Source organism: Nycticebus coucang, chromosome 14 (genome assembly GCF_027406575.1).
Source record: "Nycticebus coucang isolate mNycCou1 chromosome 14, mNycCou1.pri, whole genome shotgun sequence".
In the NCBI taxonomy this organism is placed as follows: domain Eukaryota; kingdom Metazoa; phylum Chordata; class Mammalia; order Primates; family Lorisidae; genus Nycticebus; species Nycticebus coucang.
This window is the reverse complement of record NC_069793.1, coordinates 69,129,909-69,147,157: the sequence shown is the minus strand read 5'-3', so window position 1 is coordinate 69,147,157 and position 17,249 is coordinate 69,129,909. Positions and strand designations below refer to the sequence as shown.

The following is a 17,249-nucleotide window of genomic DNA, read 5'->3' as shown; positions in this document are numbered from 1 at the left end:
CAGTGCATCCTACAAGGGTACATGTGAAACTTACCAAATGTAGAATATAAATGTCTTAACACAATAACTAAGAAAATGCCAGGAAGGCTATGTTAACCAATGTGATGAAAATGTGTCAAACGGTCTATAAAACCAGTGTATGGTGCCCCATGATCACATTAATGTACACAGCTATGATTTAATAATAAAAATAAATAAAAGTTAAAGGAAAGAAGAGAGCTACTTTCAATGCAACATAAATAAAATAAAGTCTTATTTATGAAAGCAAATGATTAATTCATATAATAATACAAAGTATCTATGTGTCACCCGATAAATATTAAGACTACAAAAGGCCAGTCCATGAACTGACTGGAGAGCTCAGTGATGCTCTGGGGCCCTTCTGTTCAGAAACACTGATCTCACATATTCTAATAATCTAACACTGAACTCATGACACAGCCCACCATTAACTAAAAATATTATTCCTCTGTCCCATCCCCCCAAGCATTATACTGATTTCAGTATATTGAAAACTAGAAAAGCAGGAAGTTTAGGTTGGGGTTACATGTCAGAGTCATCTGGTTTTCTTTCTTATCCCACTGTCCCATTACATTACCGTACTTTAATTTAGTTGGTTGCAGAAAGCTGAGATGACAATAATATTAGAGAAGACTTCCTCATCCAGATAATAACATCAGCGCTATAAAAGCACACTTCATTAAAAACAACACACACAACAATATACCTCCAAGTGTCAGTGATGAAATAGCTGCACAATTACTTTTGACTCATTTTCCACATTTCCTCTCTCTCAGTGGAATGCCTAATCTTCGCAAGGTGTTCATTTCCTGTCTCACCCAGCAACCACCTTCTGCATTTTTATTTTGTTGATCTCTCTTGCCTGAATTTCCATGGGGATTCCTCATTTTAAATTGTGCTCTTTGCTCTCATTCCTAAACACAGCCCAACATCACTCATGCCTGTGCTTTAGATTACAACAAGCACAGAAGTTAATAGCTTGCCATGGTCTTAAGGGATTCTGAAATAATGACTGTCCTGACCAGAATGTCTAGAGTTAAAACTGGGGGCCACAGTGTGGAGTGTCAGATTACCTAATAGCATTCGCAAAAACTGAACATCTCTTTGGCTCTCCTAGTTCAGTTTTTAAGAATTTGTACATCTACACAATCTAAGTCCTTCTGCAAGGTATGGAAAAAGTTTAATCCTGAGTAAGATTTAGTTTCTGCACTGAAAATATTTCAGACAATAAGACAACTCGACTACACCACTTGCATTGTTGAACTGGGCTGTTGTGAAAATTAAATAAGAGTAGATGTAAAAGCACTTCGTTTCTCAGATATCATTAAGAGTTGTTCACAGGACTACGAAAGACTGAGAGTATACCAAACGATGAAAAAACAAGAAAGAGCTTATGAGGAAAGTCTTAGACAATAAAGGAAGGGCTTTATGCACAGCTACTTTTTTGATCCTAGTGATGGCTAGGGAAGTCATTCCAGATAAATAGCGTGGACAATGAGTATCAAGATAGGAAATAATGTGATATATTTGGAAAATAACCAATTGTTCAATTTGACTGTTAAATGCAGACTCTAAACTGGGAGGGGACTGGGGATAAGACTAAACAAAGCAAGTAGTAGGCCAAGTTGGGAACTATTTAGTTTGAACATACCTTGAACTCTTTTTAACAATAAGGGCTTCAGGCCAGGTGTCGCAGCTCACCCCAGTAATCCTAGCCCTCTGGGAAGCTGAGGTGGAAAGATCACTTGTGTGTAGGAGTTTGAGACTAGTGTGAGCAAGAGCAAGACCTGGTCTCTACCAAAAAAAAATTAGCTGGTGTGGTGGCATGTGCCTGGAGTCCCAAGTACTTAGGAGGCTAAGCCAGGAGGATCACTTGAGCCCAAGATTTTCAGGTTGCAGTGAGCTATGATGATGCCACTGCACTCTAGCCAGGGCAACAGAGTGAGACCCTGTCTCAGAAAATAAACAAACAAACTCACAGTGAGTTTGTTTTTAGAGCACAGCAAAAAAGTGAACATCACAATAAAATATGAGTCACACAAATTTCTTGATTTCCCAGCGCACATAAAAGTTATGTTTACAGTATACTGTAGTCTTTAATATGAGGAATAGTATTATGTCTAACAAATGCACATGTCTTAATTAAAAATACTAAAAATACTTTATTCCAGCCCGGCGTGGTGGATGATGCCTATAATCCTAGCACTCTGGGAGGTCAAGGCGGGTGGATTGCTTGAGCTCAGGAGTTTGAGACCAGCCTAAGTGAGAGCAAGACCCTGCCTTTAAAAAAAACTGGCCGGGTGTTGTGGTGGGTGCATATAGTTCCAGCTACTTGGGAGGCTGAGGCAAGAGGATCACTTGAACCCAAGAGTTTGAGGTTGCTGTGAGCTATGATGCCTCAGCACTCTACAGAAGGTGACACTAAAGTGAGAGTATGTCTCCAAAAATAAAGTACTTTATTCCCCCCAAAAGCTAAGGATCATAAGAGCCTGCAGTAAGTTGTAATCTTTTTGCTTGTGAGGGGTCTTGTGTTGATAGTGATGATTGCTGACTAATCAAGGTGGTGATTACTGAAGGCTGGAGTGGCCATGGCATTTTCTTAAAGTAAGAAAACAAAGTTGGCTACATCCATTGATTCTTCCCTTCTTGAAGGATTTCGCTATACCATGCTATGCTGTTTGACAGTATTTTACTCACAACAGAACTTATTTCAAAATTGGAGTCAATTCTTCTTGAACCCTACTGCTGCTTTATCAATGAAGTTTATGTAATATTCCAAATCCTTCATTGTCGTTTCAGCGAAGTTCACATAATTTTCACCAGGAATAGATTTTTATCTCAATAAACCACTTTCTCTGTTCATCCATAAGAAGCAACTCTTCATCTATTGAAGTTTTATCATGAGATTCCTATTTCCCTCACTGAAATTTTAAACCCCTCTAAGTTACCCAAGAGATTTGAAATCAATTTCTTCCAAACTTCTGTTAGTGTTGGTATTTTGACCTCCTTCCATGTATCATGAATGCTATGAATGGCATCTACAATGGTGAATCCTTTCCTGAAGGTTTTCTTTTTTTTTTTTCTTTGTGGTTTTTTGGCCGGGGCTGGGTTTGAACCCGCCACCTCCGGCATATGGGACGGGTGCCCTACTCCTTGAGCCACAGGCGCCGCCCTTTCCTGAAGGTTTTCAATTGACTTTGTCCAAGTCCGTCAAGAGGAATCACTATCTATGGCATTATAGCCTTACAGAATGTATTTCTTAAAAGACTTGAAAGTTGAAGTTATGCCTTGATCCATGGACTGCAGAATAGATGTTTTGTTAGCAGGCATGAAAACAACTTTAATCTCCTTCTATATCTATCTCTACTGGAAGTCTTGGGTGACAAGGTACAATGCCAATGAACAACATTATATATTTTTTGAGACAGTCTTACTTTGTCCCCTTGGGTAGAGTTCCATGGCATCACAGCCGATAGCAACCTCAAACTCTTGGGCTCAAGCGATCCTCTTGCCTCAGTCTCCCAAGTAGCTGGGACTGCAGGTATCCACCACAACACCCAGCTATTTTTTAGAGATGAGGTCTCACTCTTGCTCAGTGGTCTTGAATTCCTGAGTTCAAGCGATCCACGCACCTCAGCCTCTCCAAGTGTTAAGATTATAGGCATGAGCTATGGCTCTGAGCTGAACAGTAATATTTGAAAGGAATCTTTTTTTCCTGAGGAGTAGGTCTCAACAGGGGGTTTTAAATGTTCAGTAAGCTGTGCTGTTAACAGATGTGCTGTCATCCAGACTTTGCTTTTCTATTTATAGAGCACAGGTAGAGAAGATTTACCAAAATTCTTAAGAATTCTGGGATTTTTTTGCTCAAAATGAGCACTGGGCTTTAACTTAAAGTGTGCACCTGCATTAGCCCTTAACAAAATAGTCAGTCTGTCCTTTGAAGCCAGGCATTGACTTCTCTCCAGCTATGAAAGTCCTAGATGGCATCTTCTTCCAATAGAAGGTATTTCATCTACACTACAAATCTGTTGTTTAGTGTAGCCAGTTCATGGATATCTTAGATCTTCTGGATAACTTACTACAGCTTCTACATTACCACATGCTGCTCACCTAGCATCTCTATGTTCTTTATAGCTTCTTTCTTAAACCTCATGAAGCAATCTCTGGTAGCTTCCAACTTTTCTTCTGCAGCTTCCTCCCGTCATATTATACTAGGCCTTGGCATAAAGGAATATTGTAGCCGCTCTGATCTTCTATACAGACCACTAAAACCTTCTCCCTATTAGTAATAAGGCTGTATTCACTGGAGTCCCATTGGACTGATGTTCTAATATTTACTAGAGTCATGCTTTTCATTTCCTTCAAGAACTTTTCCTTTGCATTCATAATCTGGCTAACTCTTTGGCACAAGAGGCCTAGCTTTCAGCTGACCTCGGCTTTCAACATGCCTTTCTCACTAAGCTAATTATTTCTAGCTTTTGATTTAAATTGGGAGATGTGGGACTCTTCCTTTCACTTGAATATTTAAGAGACCACTTTAGGGTTATTAATTGGCCTAATTTTAATATTATTGTGTCTCGGGGAATACAGAGGCCCAAGGACAGGGAAAGAGATGGGGGAATGCCTGGTGAGTAGAGCAATTTACAACACATAACTTGCACACTGTTTAGTAAATTTGCTATCTTATATGGGCATGATTTGTGGCATCCCAAACAATTACAATGGTAACTGATCAAAGATTACTAATCACAGATCACAGTATTATAAGTCATAATGCTATAATTAGGAAAGAGAGATACAGAGACACAAAGTGAGCATGCACTGTTTAAAAAATGGTGCAAACAGACTTGCTCAAGGCAAGGTGGACACAAACCTTCAATTTGTTGAAAATGCAGTATCTGCAAAGGATAATAAAATGAGGCACGCATATAAAAGAGACAGGCCTTCAGAGCTACAACAGCTTTTTACCTCTGCACACTGATCTTCTGCATTTATGCCATTAACAAAAATAACATATCTCACAACCTTATAACAGCACTTTGCCACTAGATTGCATTTTTAATTTTCATTAACCTTTTCTGAGACTCATTCTTCTTTTTGGCTCCTAGAATTAATAAAAACATAGATGGTTGCCTGGAATTCCTGTTGAAAAGGTCAATGTATACGTAATAGTAGTTGTAAAATTTTGTTAAGTATCTTCCTTACGCTAAAGCACTGTGCTTCATTTGGTCAACTTAAAAACTTAGTGGTATAATGACAAAGGTTTTATCTAAGAGAAGGAAGACTCAGAGAAGAGAATACTTTCACAGTCACTCAGTGGTAAGAGGGGAAGCCAACATGATTCCAGAGCCTTAAATAGTTGGAAATAAAAAACAAACATCAAGTTTAAATAATTTGAGGCAAGAGAGGAAAGAAGGGATTTTGAGAAAAAACAAATGTCAAGTGACAACTAATAAAAGTGACCTAAATAATTTACTTTTTCTGGGTAAACTTAACATAGTGACTCTGCTTAACATAAAGTGATTTACAATAAGGCATTTTTTTTTATAAGGCTGCCTTCCCTAAATCAGTTCCAAATACAGATCCATTTTGATAAACACTCTCTTCAATCTCCTGTATGCTTGCTTTAAAAGTACTATAATTAAAATCCAACACTCTGTCTCTGAGCTTGCCCCTCCTTAGGGGCCATTAAAGTGTATGCTTAGTTAACTTTTATGACCTCACTTCATCTTTCAAATTGTTTCTCTATTTGTGAAATGAAAGTTTCAATAAGATGATATAATAATATTCTGCCTGCTTTGAAAACACAGAAAGTCTACAATTCTGCATGGATACTTTTATTTCACCTCTATTTCTGTTTCATAGAGTACTAGTAGGTAATTATGGGGAGTTCAACTAAAGACATGGTAAAAAGTTTTCATATCAACAGAGATTTCTCAATTTTGGTCAAATTCCTGTAACCAAGTGGGAAATCTAACAGCACTAATAATTCCATTCATTTTAGCAATATTAGTCACCCTCAAAACTATTTGTTTGATTATACTTTTACGTTCCATAGCAAGGAAAAACAGAAAACCAAAGCATTTGTGCTATCCCTTTTTACTGCTTCAGGTCATCCATCATTCAACGTAAAGGTCTGGGTCTAGGTCTACCAAGTACTCTAAATGCCAACATCTGACCAACGATCTATAATAAAATTACAATAAAAGGGTATGCAAAACGTTCTAATTTATAAGAAACACAGTAGAGAGTTGAAAAAAATTTTTTTTTTTTTGTAGAGACAGAGTCTTACTTTATGGCCCTCGGTAGAGTGCTATGGCATCACACAGCTCACAGCAACCTCCAACTCCTGGGCTTAAGCGATTCTCTTGCCTCAGCCTCCCGAGTAGCTGGGACTACAGGCGCCCGCCACAACGCTCGGCTATTTTTTGGTTGCAGTTCAGCCGGGACCGGGTTTGAACCCACCACCCTCGGTATATGGGGCCGGTGCCTTACCGACTGAGCCACAGGCGCCACCGGAGAGTTGAAAATTAAAGCCATAGCACTTAAGCCTAAGTACTGTGTAAAAACCTCCCACTTCTGGAAGGAGGCCATCAGATTTAATTGGATGCTGTGAAAACAAACAGATGCTAATTTAGTGAAAATAGAAGTCATTTCTGAATTTTGCTGTAAAACAGCCTGAATAACAAACAGAAGCTATTTCTATAGGAAGGAATACATAATTCTTAAAATAAAGTGTTGTCAACAGGTGTATAGTGTAGTATGCCTAAAACACGTAATAACAGAAAAGGGGAGTCAGAATCATAGCAGTCTAAAAACCAGAGCTCTGGAATTTTCATTTATGTTTTCAATATAGGCTTTACACCAATAAAATCCCAGATGCCAGTCACTATTTCAGGGTAAATTTAATAATTATAGTAATAAAGTTCAAGATATTTTAATTGTTTTAAGAAGATGTCATTAGAAAAAAATCTCATCCATTTATTTAACAAGTCAGTATTGCTAGGCCAGGAAATAGTGTACAGAGAAAAGAAATCAGTCTGCTCACTGATACTCTGCAAACCCTATCTCTTCCCTGCTGGTAAAATGCAATCTAGTTTTGCAGACAGAGAAGACCTGTTTAGATCTGTCTATGTGGCTGTAAGAAAAACAAAAAACTCAGGGGACAAAACTTGAGGATTTGTCTGGTCAGCCCCTTTATATATAAGGATGCATGACTGTGTTATGCATCTGGTCACACAAAAGGTGGTAGATCATTAAAACAGACCATTCTACTCTCATGTGAATCAGATCCACATGCAATGACTATGATCTTGGACCAATATTATCTGATGTTTGGACACATTGCAATTTCTTTGTACTTTAGAAATTCTGTCTCTAAAATAAAGTATATGGTGCCCCATAATCGCATTAATGTACACAGCTATGATTTAATTAAAAAAAAAAAAAAACAGGCATTTTGCCAGTAGCCCCAATTTTGGGGGAAAAAAAAAAAAAGAAATCAGAATCAATCAGGTAGAAAGGGTAACTCTTGGGGTTTTGGTCAAGATCCTCCATAGTAATGAACTTAAGTACACGAAATCAAGGAAATGGGGAAAACAACATTAGTATTTTTCTGGGTTCTTAATAATTCCATTATAGAAAAACAGCTGACCACCACTTAAGAGATCTGTAAAAGTCTTGTCATAAACAGGCCAGGAAGTTTCAGAAATGCCTGCTAATTATACCACCCTCCTTCTCAGAATAAAACAAAAAGTCAGACATATTTTGAGGGCTTGAAAAAGCCATATGCTCTGACCAGATAGGCTGGTTTCACTAATCCATTCTGAATGTATTATCTATTAGACAGTTAAGTAGCATAATAACAATGACTAACGAATTTCATTTCAAAAATCATTTTAAAATCTACTTGCAGTCCTTAGTGAAAAAAGTGCTGCACGTAGGGGGTGCACTATGGCTGGACTCCGATTACATTCCTTTGTGTTTTGTGGTCTGACCCTCACAGTGAAATGCAGCAAAGATTTCAGTTTCCCTTTACAGAGTGCAGGTGCACAAGTAATGGTTTAGACAAGGCATCAGTCCAGACCCGTGTTTCAAACAGGCTAGACAAAGGGAAAAAATAGATTTTTTTTCTTCCAGCAAAACCGGCTAACTAGGGCTTTGAACTCTAATATCTCCTGTGCCAATAGCCAGATGAGATTGGTAATCAGAGAAGGCAGAGGCTGAGAATTCTAGGGCTCTTACATTAAGTATAACTTGCCCAAAGAGCCATTCAATTCCTATTTTCTACCTACCATAAAGAACTGATTCCATCTAATACCTTGGCAAGGTTTAAATCAAATTTGAAAATTCAGAAGAAAGAAAAACCATGTCTAATCTGCTCTTTCAGTGATCTAAGCTAAGAATGACTGATAATCAGAATCAATACATGTATTTCTATTTACACATTTATTTATACATCAATGTTCCAAAAAGGATGTGAAGTGCTTTATAAAAATGCATAAAACCAGCTAAAACACTTAATAGTTCATAAAATCTAACATAATATCAATTATGAAATGCATCATTAAATTATTTACCACTAAGAAAAGATAAATACTATGAATCTTAATAATTGTAAGATGCATCTCATTTTTGTCACTATTAAAGATTCAAAAATGTGTATGTTATAATCAACAAAATAGTGTTTCACCAGGCAGTAGAAAATAGAGGTAGAACGTAAAATTCATTCACAAAAATGCAATTCCTGTGGTTCCCTTGGCTGCCAAAGCAAAAAGGGCTAACATAATCACCTAAATTTAGCTGCCCTGCCCCTCCCCACCTGGACAATCAATAAACACGTCAATGCTGCCACTCACCTTGGGGCATACTCCTTGTAGCTGCCCACATCTTAAGGAGCTCTTTCACAAAGTGTGCAGCTGATCTGGATAAATATTTATTATTTCAAGGAACACCCTTCCTTCAAGCTCCCAAAGTGATTCTCCTATGTGACTAATATTGTAAGTCAGATTATCATGTAAAAATTTGATAAGAATCTGGAAAGACTCTTAATTTCAGTAATATATGTAGAACCCAGGGAAGGTTGGTCACGGAGAGACCATTTTCCAGAAAAGTAAGGTGATCTTTCTCAAGTATGTATGTTTCATGGTATTCGCTCTTGCTTAAAATCATCTAGGGGGTCCCTTCATCTCTTATAAGTAATGTTTTTCATCATTAAACAAACAATGATATCAATGAAAATGGTAGAGTAGCAGATCCAAGGGCCAGTTCCATCAGAGAAACAAAAAAAATTAAGCACAAATTCTTTTTCTTTTTTTTTTTTGAGACAGAATCTCACTTTGTTATCCTTAGTAGAGTATTACGGTATCACAGCTCACAGCAACCTCAAACTCTTGGGCTTAAGTGATTCTCTTGCCTCAGCCTCTCAAGTAGCTGGGACTACAAGGTGCCCGCACAATGCCCAGATATTTTTGTTGTTGTTATTGTTGTTGTTGTAGTTGTCATTGTTTAGCAGGCCTGGGCCAGATTTGAAACCGTCAGCCCTGGTATATGGGCCACCACCCTAACCTCTGAGCCCAGGTGCCAAGCCTAAGCAAAAATTCTTAAAAGCAACTTTGTCCAAACTCTGGAAAACAGTCAAAGTTTTATATCAACTGACGAAGTTAAACAAGAAAAAGGAAACTCAAAATTAGTAAGAAAGCTTTGTAGCATTTTTTTCTTGTCCAAGACAGCAGTCCGCATTCCCAGTCAGGAGCTTGATCCTTTGATCCTGGTTCTTAACGGAGCAGAGCAGACTTTTTTTTTTTTTTTTCCTTTTAGGGAAAGTCTCACTCTGTGCTCTGAGTAGAGTACCGTGACATCATAGCTCACAGCAACCTCAAACTCCTGGGTTCAAGTGATTCTCTTGCCTCACCCTCCTGAGTTGTGACTACAGGTGCCCATTATGACACCTGGCTAGTTTTTCTATTTTTAGTAGACAGGGTCTCACTATTGCTCAGGCTGGTCTGGAACTTCTAAGCTCAGGCGATCCACCTGCCTTGACCCCCCACAGTGCTAGAATAACAGGCATGAGCCACTGCCACCTGCCAGCAGAGCTGACTAAAAAAAGATTTGTGTTTCTTCTATCTTGCCTAGGGATTACCTGAAAGAGTAATGCAAAGCACTTGCCTTTGTTTCTCACCTAGCCAAGAGTTCACCCAGAGCTGAAAAGCAGCTAACACTGTTCAAGCTGCAAGGCTGACAAACAACTCACAGACACTTGGGGCAAAGATTACAACTGAGATATAGGCTGCCTAATACATGAAAGAAAGTAGAAAAGACCAGAGAAGATTCCAAGCTTTCACCTCTGGTCAACAGCTAGGCTCACTGCAACCAGGAAATAAAATTTAAGGCTTTCAAGTTGAAATTAAAGGGCAGTAGACAGTAATTTGAAGCTCTATAAAGAAATAAAGATCTTCAGTAAAGGTAACTACATAGTTAAACAAAAAACACAGTATTGGGTGGTGCCTGTATCGCTCAGTGGGTAGGGCGCCAGCCATATATACCTCTGCTGGCGGGTTTGAACCCGGCCTGGCCAGCTAAATAAAAATGACAACTGCAACAAAAAAATAGCCGGGCGTGTGGCAGGTGCCTGTACCACCAGCTACTTGGGAGGCTGGGGCAAGAAAATCGCTTAAGCCCAGGAGTTTGAGGTTGCTGTGAGCTGTGATACCACAGCACTCTACCAAGGGCAACATAGTAAGACTACCTCAAAAAAAAAAAAAAACAAAACAAAAACAACGGGCTCAGTGCCCATAACACAGTGGTTACAGGGCCAGCCACATGCACAGAGGCTGGCAGGTTCAAACCCGACAGTGGTTACAGGGCCAGCCACATGCACAGAGGCTGGCAGGTTCAAACCGCCCGGGCCAGCTAAACAACAATGACAACTGCAGCAAAATAAATAGGTGGGCACCTGTAGTCCCAGCTACTTGGGAGGCTGAAGCAAGATAATTGCTTAAGCCCAAGAGTTTGAGGTTGCTGTGAGCTGTGACTCCATGGCACTCTACCAAGGGTGACAGTGAAACTCTGTCTCAAAAAAAAAAAAAAAAAGACAGTATTATGGGCACACAATGTATAAAGATATAATTTGTGACAATAACAACATAAAGGTGTATAGCAACAAGAGTTTTTTATATGCTACTGAAGCTGGCATCTGTTCAAACTAGATTGTTAGAAATATTGGATGTTAATTATAATTCCTATGGCAACCGCTAAGAAAACATTTTAAAAATATACAGAAAAGATAATGAAAAGGGAACCAAAATGCTATACTACAAAAAAAAAAAAAAATCAAAACGCTATACTACAAAAAAAAAAAAAAATCAATTAAGCACAAAAGAAGGCAGTAATGGAGAAAAATGGAGCGTAAAAAAGTACGCAACATACAAAAATCAGACAGCAAATGGCAGAAGTTCTTCCATACCAGTAATTACATTAAGTGTAAGTGGATTAGCAGAGACTGGTAAAACGGATTTTTTAAAAAGCATGCTCCAATTATATGCTGCCTATAAGAGACTCACTGTAGACCCAAAGACACACATAGGTGAAAAAGTGGGAAAGATAGCCTATGCAATATCAGAAAAAAAGAAGTCTTATAACTCAACAAAAAAGACAAACGACCCAACTAAAAAATGTACAAAGAACTTAAATAGGAATTTCTCCAAAGAAGATATATAAATGATCACCAAGCACATGAAAAGATGACAAGATCATCAGTTATTAAAGAAATACAAATCAAAATCACAACGGGACCACCACCACACGCTTTACTGTAAAAGGACGTAGGCTGCCATGGAAAACAGTTTGATCGCTCCTCAAAAAATTAAACATAGAATTACCATATAACTCGGCAATTTTACCAGGAGCTACATATGCAAAAGAACTGAAAATATGTACTCTAACAAACACACGCTACATTAATGTTCATAGTAGCACTATTCACAATAGCCAAAAGGTGGAAATATCCCAAACATCCAGCAACACATGAATAAACCAAATGTGGTGTATAAATTCAATGGAAGATTACTTGATCATGAAAATGAAGTACATAGATGCACCTTGAAAACATTATGCTAAGTGAAAGAAGTCAGAAACCAAAAGGTCACATATTACATGATTCCCTTTATATAAAATATTGAGAATAGAAAAACTATAAAGACAGAAGCAGATTGGTGGTTTCAAGGGGCTAGGGAAGATGGATATAGGGAGTTGACTGTTTAACAGGTAAAATTTCTTCCCTTGGGCTGAAGAAATTGTTTTTGAACTAGACAGAGGTGTTGTGTAACATTGCAAATGTACTAAATGCCACTAAATCGTATGTTTTAAAAATCTTTAACTTTATATATAATGAAATTCACCTCCATTTAAAAAAGAGAGAGAAAATAAAACAAACCCATGTTCCTTTGCCATCCACGCCAAGCCGAGAGCCGCTGTTCCACCAGCGATAGCACTAGATTCTTTAGTGGTGCCTACCTTTACTGCCTTTTCTCTTTCCACATCTCCCCTTACCTCTGAACACAATGATGCTGCTTAATTGCTTATGCTTTCCTAAACATGTAGTATTTCTTCATGCCATGAACACAACATCCTCTCTATCCAGATCAGTAGTTCTCAACCTTCAACACATGTTAGAATCAATTCAGGATCTTCTAAAAAATACCTAATGTCTGGGCCCCATCAAGTGAATCAGAATCTTTAGGGCAGAGTCCAGGAATCTGGGGGTTAAGAACTCATTTTTAAAAGCTCCCAGATGATGCTAATATTGCAACCAGGGTTGAGAATAACTTACCCACCATGTTTTATATCCATTTCTCTTTAGCTCAGCATAGTACTAGCGTCTTCTAAATTCCAATTATTTCTGAATTAATTTTGAAAAGTTTTTAAAAAAATTTTGCCATTTTAAGAGGGACTTTACCTAACAATTGCAATCAGTGTAACCTGGCTTATTGTACCCTCAATGAATTCCCAACAATAAAAAAAAAAAAAAAAATTTTTGCCATTTTACTTAAATTTCAAATTAGCATAAACTTGTTCATAGGATCTTCTTAACCTTTACTGTTTGTATATCTGTAGCGATATCTTCTTTTTTGCTTTTGTCCCTCATACTGGTTATTTTGCTTTGTCTCTTCTGTTCCTAAATTAATCCTGCTAAGGGGTTATCAATTTTCCAGTTATTTCAAAGATCTTTATTATTTTTCCCATGGTACAGCTGTCCACTTAATTTCCATTCTTATCTTCCTTATTTCCTTCTTTCTCCTTTTCCAGGGCTTCACTTACTGTTCTTTGGAGGCTTCAGATGATTTACTTCCACACCTTTCCTTTTATTCTGATGGGCACTTAAGGGCATAAATTTCCCTCTAAACACAGATATAGCTGTACCTTATAAATTTTGGTATGCTATATTCTCATTATCATTCAGTTGAAAATAATTTTTAACTTCCATATGGTTTCCTCTTTGATCTATGGTATATTTCCATAGTATATTTTGACCTATACTATATACTACAGATATAGCATATAGAAATAGTATTAATATAGTATATTCACATACTTGGGAATTTTATTAAATTCTAATAAATTCCACTTTTTTGAATTTTTATTTTTTTTAATTAATTATTTTTTATTAAATCATAACTGTACATTGATTTATGGGGTTCAGGGTACTGCTTTGATATACAATGTGCAATGTTTACATAGAACTAAGTAACACATCCATCACAATTATACTCATTTCTTAATAGCTTTGAAATGTACCATTGCATCATGCACATTAGGTGAGGTCCCCCAAAATGCTCTCCCTCCTCCCATATCCCCCTCCACTCCCCTCTCTCCTTTTCCCTTCTACTTTCTTGACTATGGTTATGTTTTAAATTCCACTGTTGTCAGTATAATTATTTCAATCTTTTGAAATTTGTTGAGGACCAGAATAACCATAATTTTGGTAAATGTGCCACATGTAACAGAAAAGAATGTGTAACCTATAACTGTTCAGTGCAATATTCTTTATACTTGCTTAGATTTAGTTTATTAATTGTATTGCTCATGTCTTCTAGATACAGATTCTTTTGTCTACTTGTTCTAATAGCTAATGAAATAAAATTTAAAGTCATTAGGTTTCCCTGTAGTTTTATAAGTTTTTGTCTCTATACTTGAATATATGCTTTTAGGGATATGTGAATGTGTATACATAAACAATCGTCTTTATTCTCATAAGATATTCTACTTTATTAAAATTGCTTTAAATTTTGCCTTAATATTAATATAGTAGATCTCATTTGGATAATATTTGCATAAATATGTCTTTATTCACTCTTTTACTTTCAATATTTCTGTGTCCTTACACATGGGTCATTACAAAAGTTTTGAGATACACAAAAAATCAATAAACATGAAATCAGCATAGATGGAAACAAATGAAGCCCTCCCAGCAACACTGATAAGCAAAGTAAGTTGACACTTGCATGGGTGAATCAGAAAGGATGCTGTTGACTGTGTTTCTTGGAAGTGAAGTAATGAATCATAACACAGTCTGTCTCAAAATTTTCGTAGTGACCCATGTCTTTAAGGTATCTCTTGAAAGCAAGATGAGTTTAGTTTTTTATTCAGTCTTATAACTTTAATTTTAAAAAGAATAATAATGCCATTTATATTTAATGGAATTATAGGGAAAGTTTGAGTTCATATGTACAAACTTACTATTAGGTTGCTCTTTTTCCCACTTCTAATATTGATTTTCCTTTCTTTCTTGCCTTCTTTTGGATTAATCAAGTATTTTTAATTTTTTTCATTTATCAGCTCTGTTAATTTTTTTAAGATTCATTGAGGATACAAAGAATTAGGTTACACTGATTGCATTTGTTAAAGTCCCTTTTACACTTGTGTCCTATCCCCAAGAGGTATGCCATACACTGTGGCCCCTCCGAACCCCCCTTCTCCCCGATACCTTATTTTCCTACCCTACCCCCTTGCATTGGCTCATCTACTACCTTCATGTTAGAATTGAGTACACTGGATTCTTCCTTCTCCATTCTTGTGATGCTTTACTAAGAAGAATGTGTTCCACGTCTATCCAGGTTAGTAAGAAAGATGTAAAGTCTCCATCTTTTTTAATAGTATTCCATGGTGTGTGTGTGTGTGTGTATATATATATACACATACATACATACCATAGCTTGCTTTTTAATTTTTTTTCCTGAGACAGATTCTCACTATGTTGCCATGGCTTCACAGTTCACAGCAACCTCAAACTCCTGGGCTCAAGTGATTCTCTGGTCTCAGCCTCCACAATGCTTAGCTATTTTTAGAGATGGGGTCTTGCTCTTGCTCAGGCTGGTATTGAACTCTTGAGATCAAGCAATCCGCCCGTCTCAGCCTCCCAAAGTACTAGGATTACAGGCATGAGCCACTGTGTCCAGCCTATACCACAGCTTGTTAATCTAGTCCCGGGTTGGTGGGCATTTAGGTTGTTTCCACATTTTGGCGATTGTAAATTGAGCTGCAATAAACAGTCTAGTCCAAGTGTCTTTATGATAAAAGGACTTTTTTCTTCATGTAGATGCCTGGTAATGGGATTTACAGGATCAAATGGAAGGTCTAATTTGAGTACTTTGAGGATTCCCCATACTTCCTTCCAAAAAGGTTGTATTAGTTTGTAGCACCACCAACAGCGCAAAATGGTCCCTTCTCTCTACATCCATGCCAGCGTCCACAGCTTTGAGACTTTGTGATGCAGGCCATTCTTATTAGTATGTCAGGGTAGTTTTGATCAGTATTTCTCTGAGGATTAAGGATGATGAGCGTTTTTTCACGTTTTTTCATCTGTCTTCTTTAGAGAGGTCTTATTCATGTCTCTTGCTCAGTGACATATGGGATTATTTGCTCCTATTTTGTTGATTAATCTCAGTTCTCTGTAAATTCTAGTTATCAAGCTTTTGTCCAAATCATAAAATGGAAATAGCTTTCCATAAAATGGAAATAACAAACATTCTGAAGGTTGTCTGTTTGCTTTGGTTTTTGTTTCCTTAGCTGTACAGAAACTTTTCAGTTTAATTAAGTCCCATTTATTCATTTTTGTTGTTATTCCAATTGCCCGGGAAATCATCTTCATAAAATCTTTCCCCAGGCTGATATCTTCAAGTGTTTTTCTATTAATTTTTTGCTTGGCAAAACAATTCTTTCAGTGGTTATGGATTACAACATGCATTCCTGATTTATAAAGTCTACTATAAATTAGTACTTTACCATTTTCCAGACAATGCTAGGATCCTGAAGCACTTTAATTCCATTTGACCCTTCCTACCTTTTCTGTTAGAATCGTGCATTATGATCCTACATATATTTTTTATATGGATCTATATTGAATAAGATATTACTATTTGTTTTGTGGTCAAAATTAATTTAGATATACACACATATTTATCTTTTCTCCCCTTCTTTTTTCCTCCCTACAGTTCCATGTTTCTGTATGAGATTAATTTTATTCTGCCTTTAATATTTCCATAAGTGTAGATCTGCTGAAATCAACTTTCTCAGTTCTGATTGTCTGAAATGTCTTTAATTTGTCCTTACTTTTGAAGGATAGTTTCACTGAGTACAGAATTCTATGTTGACAGTTGTTTTCTTTCAAGATTTTAAAATGTCACTGCATCATCTTCTGCCTTCCATCGTTCTACTGAGAAACCAGCCTACATTCTTAGTATTTTCCTGCCAATATGTCTTTTTTTCTCTAGCTGCTTTTAATATTTTCATTCTATCTTTGATTTTCAGCATTTAATTTCTATAGGAATGTTTTCTTTGAAGTAATTCTGTTTTATATGTAATGTTTCTTGATTTTGAAGCTTAACATCTTATTAAATTTGAAAACTTCTCATTCTCTCTTAAAATATTGTGTGTACTCTATGCTCTTTCCAACCTCTTTGTTGGAAAGTATGTACGTGCTTTGTATGTACAGAAAGTATGTACAGACTGCTAGTATATACATGTTAGACATTTGTTTTTGTTCTATATATGTCCATCACTTTTCTATACATTCCATTTCTTTTGGCTTTCATCAGAAAATTTCCTACTAGCCTACCTTCCACTTTTCAGCTATGTTCACTTTGCTATTAAACCTTTTACCCTTTTCCTAGTTGGCTCTCCAACAATTTTTTTTAACCATTTCACTTGTTGAATGGTAGGCAACAGATATT

The 17,249-nt window shown here is 36.9% G+C and overlaps 1 protein-coding gene across 2 annotated transcripts in view; it reads right to left on the bottom strand.

The window, feature by feature from the left end:
- The window catches only part of UVRAG (UV radiation resistance associated), a 381,997-nt gene that overhangs the window by 129,584 nt on the left and 235,164 nt on the right, over positions 1 to 17,249 (bottom strand). The gene's annotated exons all lie outside the window — the stretch shown is intronic.